The 4,738-nt window shown below is 48.1% G+C and overlaps 1 long non-coding RNA gene across 1 annotated transcript; it reads right to left on the bottom strand.

Moving 5' to 3' along the window:
* Positions 1–334: 334 nt before the first annotated feature.
* Positions 335–4,204, bottom strand: LOC103880596. The gene is made up of 3 exons (XR_641712.4): positions 3,421–4,204; positions 698–835; positions 335–565 (listed from the first exon to the last, which is right to left on the bottom strand). It is a non-coding gene; the product is annotated as an uncharacterized LOC103880596 (long non-coding RNA).
* Positions 4,205–4,738: the final 534 nt, after the last annotated feature.

Genomic DNA, 4,738 nt, shown 5'->3' with positions numbered 1-4,738 from the left:
ACCTCCTGGGCTCAAGAGATTCTCCTGCCTTAGCCTCCCGAGTAGCTGGGACTACAGGCAAGCACCACCACACCTGGCCAATTTTTTTGTATTTTTTTTTTTTTTTTTTAGAGATGGTACTTTGCTATGTTGCCCAGGCTGATCTTGAACTCCTAGGCTCAAGCAATTTGCCCTCCTCAGCCTCCCAATGTGTTGGGATTACAGGCCTGAGCCATGGCGCCTGGCAACATACAGTTATTTTAAAAAATTCAAATAACAATGAAATAAATCTATAACGTAGTGGGTGTCAGTCCTCACTCTCGGGATAACCACAGTTACAGACATTTGGAACATATTTGCATGAAAAATCCAGCAGCTATTATTTTTATTTCTTTTTAATAAAAAATGGGAAATGACCTTACTTCCTGCTTTATTGCTGCTTTTTCACTTAATGATAGACTTTGGGCATTTTCCATGATCACACACACGGATCTTTGCTCTTTCATGGCTGGATGGTTTTCTCCGGATTGCAGTTCGTTTAACCAATCCCTTTTCAGTGAACACTTGGATTGCTTCCAGTTATTTGCTACGATAAATGGTGCTACAGTGAAAACCCTCGTACAGCTATTTGGCACATTTATGAGAGTGCCTTTCAAGATACATTTCTCGAAGAAGAACTCTAAGTCAAAGGAGAGGTGATTCTTTAAAGAAAACTTACTACATACAAGCATCTTGTCCTTCACGCAGGTTGTTTGAACCAGTTGGTGCTCCTACATGGATTTTCTTATTCCACAACCTGTTTAACATCCTGTACTTTGAAGGTGCCTTGAACGACAGCTTGCTTTTTCAGAAGTACCTAGAATCATTGTTAAAACAAAAATTTTTTCCCAAGAGAATCTTGATTGTCCAGGTAACATTACCTGCTATTGTCACTATTAAAAAGATACTGCCACACTCTGTAATGAGCACTGCTGCTTCAGTGCTCACCATACTGAGAGGTGAAGCTGGCTAGGCTTCTGGGTCAGGTGGGGACTTAGAGATCTTTTCTGTCTAGCTAAAGGATTGTAAATGCACCAATCAGCGCTCTGTGTCTAGCTAAAGCTTTGTAAACGCACCAATCAGCACTCTGTAAAAATGCACCAATCGCTGCTCTGTGTCTAACCTAAAGCTTTGTAAACGCACCAATCAGCACTCTGTAAAAACACACCAATCAGTGCTCTGTGTCTAAAGGTTTGTAAATGCACCAATCAGCACTCTGTAAAAACAAACCAATCAGCACTCTGTAAAAATGGACCAATCAGTGCTCTGTAAAATGGACCAATCAGCAGGACTTGGGAGGGGCCAAATAAGGGAATAAAAGCTGGCCACCCGCGCCTGCAGGGGCAACCCGCTCAGGTCCCCTTCCACAGTGTGGAACGTTTGTTGGAACCTTTCTTATTTCTTTCTTTGCTATAAATCTTGCTGCTGCTCACTCTTTGGGTCTGCACTGCCTTTAAGAGCTGTACCACTCAATGTGAAGGTGTGCAGCATCACTCCTGAAGTCAGCAAGACCACGAACCCAGCAGAAGGAAAAAACTCTGGACACGTTTGAACGTGTGAAGGAACAAACTCGGACACACCATCTTTAAGAACTGTAACACCGCGAGGGTCTGCGGCTTCATTCTTGAAATCTGCGAGATGAAGAACCCACCAGAAGGAACCAGTTCTGGACACAATACCACACTGCATGAGACACCTCCTTCAGGGGCTGTTGAGTGCTTCATTTATCAGGATTATTATTATTTTTTTTTTTTTTTTAGATGGAGTTCTGGTCTTGTTGCCCAGGCTGGAGTGCAATGGCACAAGTTCGGCTCACTGCAACCTCCGCTTCCCAAGTTCAAGTGACTCTCCTGCTTCAACCTCCCGAGTAGCTGGGATTACAGGCGCCCACCACCATGCCCAGCTAATTTTTGTATTTTTAGTACAGACAGGGTTTCTCTGTGTTGGTCAGCCTGGTCTCAAACTCCCAACCTTGGGTGATGCGCCCACCTCAGGCTCCCAAAGTGCTGGGATTACAGGCGTGAGCCACCAAACCCGGCCATCAAGATCATCAAGATTAATCTTACAAGCAGAATGTACAATGATGACAACTCAGCCTTGCTTTGCAGTGCCTTTCACATGCTGCTGTTATGACCAGAGGGCTCTGTGATACTGCCTATGTGTGGCCTTTGAGAACTACGTAGCCCCTTTTCCTGTTTACCTTTTGGGGCAAACACACTCTCATTTAAAAGTAATGGAAAGATAAGACTCTAGAGAAGGGCCTTCTCCTGGATGATGAGAAGTTCTTCTTGTAAAATCTCTGCAAAATGCGTCTGGGGCTGCCATATTGTTTTTTCAAATACAAAGAAACAATCATCTTTTTTTCCTGTGGCTTTGGTTGTTGTAGGAAACCATCCATAACCCTCCCTCCATGCCTTTGTTCAAGCTGTGTCTGTGCTTGTCTGTCTACCTCAATGCTATTGCACCCTATAGGTTGGTTAAGTCCACAATTCTTCTTCCCTTCTTACTCCAACGCCAACTGCCTGCAGGTGGAGTGACTTCCTATCCCTTGGACTGGGACAGAAGCAGCATGCATGTTTCCCAGCTGAGTCCCTGAGTCTTTAGGGGACATGTCCTTCTGGCCTCTGCCCCGAGACCAACATGCCCTGGGTGGCACTGCCGTTCAACCTGGGTCTCAGAATGAAAACCTGAACCTCAGGGAGCAAACTCGACTTTGACTTTGACCCACAGCCCAGGATCGAACCTGGCGCAACTGAGCCCAGTAGAGATCAGCCAGGCCGCATATATTGTATACTGTGAGCACAAAATACAATACCGTTTGTGAAGCCACTGTGATGAGGGTGGGACATTAAGTGGCATGACTGCAGCAAAAATCAGGCTAACACACCATCTTCAGGTGGATCCTATGCCCCTTTGAAAGCCGCCTCTGAGATTCAGCCTGTATACAGTTGCAGGGTGGGCTGAGTTTTAAAACGTTGCCATACTTGATAAGCAGACCCCGTCTAACCCTCTGAGGGCCTCCCCTTACCATTTTGACAGCCTCTGCTCCAGCTGGGGACCCGCCCCATGATTCAAAAATCAAAGGTTAATGCTAGGTTCGATAGGGTGTGTCCAAGGGGCCCTGCAGGACAGGACAGCGCTGGCGGGTCCACCCTTGCTGGCTGGTGCCTGTGCCATAGTGGCTGTGGAGCATTTGGGATATCTTGCCAGGCAGATGTGAAGAAGAAACTGAAAGTAGATGTGAAGTGCTCGGCACAGCCCCTGGTGTATGGGGAGCCTTCCTAAGCGTCAGCGATCACCGTTGCTGTCTTTGCAACATAAAGTGGTCTGCTTGCCAGGCTTTGCCCTCTGTTCGCAACTGTATGGGTCGTTCCCTAAATGTTGTGATGTGAAAACTCTTACCTGTCCCCAAATAACTGCCTCACGGAGCTGCCGCGATGCCTGAATCCCGCCATTCCCGCCGTTCTTTTGGAGCAAGGCGCTGGCTCCCAGAGGCTCCTATTGAAGCCCAGGTATGAATCTGAGGTAGGAGGTAGGAGGTGGGACTCGACTGTGGAGGCGGGGCTTGGACACTGAACCAGATTGAGGACTGGCTAAAACAGGGTGGGGCGGAAGCCGCGCTCCGTAAGCCACGCCCATCAGTATGCCCTGTCAATTTACCACTGCCATGGCAACATGTGGGCGTTACTACTCCTTTCCATGGAAATGACTCGGACGACCCAGACGTTACTACATTTTCTCCAGAAATTTCTGCATAAACCGCCCCTGAATCTGCATGCAATTAAAAGTAGGTATCAATATGACTGCAGAACTGCCCGGAGCTGCCGCTCTCAGCGCACTGCCTAAGGGGTAGCCCAGCTCTGCGGGAGCAGCCACGAAGCTGTCGCGCTGCCTGAGCTGCAGTGGTGCCGCTTCAGTCAAGCTGTTTTCTTCCACCACCAGCTCACCCTTGAATTCTTTCCTGGGTGAAGCAAAGGACCCTCCCTGGTTAAGGCCCAATCTGGGGTTCGCCCACACCCTGCATCAAATCCATAGAAACTTGAGGGAGCAAGCATTGGACTAGAAGTTCTACTGGCCAAGGGGCAGCTGGAGCTGTGTCAGTGGGTCCCTGGAGCACTGGGGAGGACTCAGGCCTAGGTGCACATAGCAGGGACACCTGGGGTTCTGTTGCACCCCAAAGGGATGGCATTAACTGAGGGAAAAGCTTGCTCTCAACAGATGGCAGGTGTGGCAGACACCATTTGCTAGCCACCCAACACCATCCCTCATCTGCTTCTAGGCTCCTTGCATCCTCTCAGTTTCTTGCCATAAAGACAGCGGGTCAAACAAGGGCCTCCCCAGCCCTGCTTGCAGTCACAAGTGGCTACACGAGCTGATCCTGGCTCATAAGACAAGGCGGAAGTCTTCTGGAGGAACTTCTGGTAAGCTGTTGTGTTCTTTATAAAATATCGCCCCCATCCTTCTTATCTTGATGTGGATGTGATGTCTGGAGCTGCAGCAGTCACCTTGTGCCATGAGGAATGGCCAAGAAAACAGCAGAGATGTGGACTCTGTTGTTAACCTGCTGAACCACTGGCAATGACTTCTGTGCATGTGAGAAGATAAATCTGATTTTTAAAGCCACTGTGGCTGGGTTGTCTACTATGTTTAGCCAAACACACTCCTAATGGACACAGCTGGTGAAATGATGAGTTATCCATACGATGGAATACAGCAGAGC

The sequence above is a fragment of the Papio anubis genome, chromosome 18 (assembly GCF_008728515.1).
Source record: "Papio anubis isolate 15944 chromosome 18, Panubis1.0, whole genome shotgun sequence".
In the NCBI taxonomy this organism is placed as follows: domain Eukaryota; kingdom Metazoa; phylum Chordata; class Mammalia; order Primates; family Cercopithecidae; genus Papio; species Papio anubis.
This window is presented reverse-complemented; position numbering and strand designations above follow the sequence as displayed.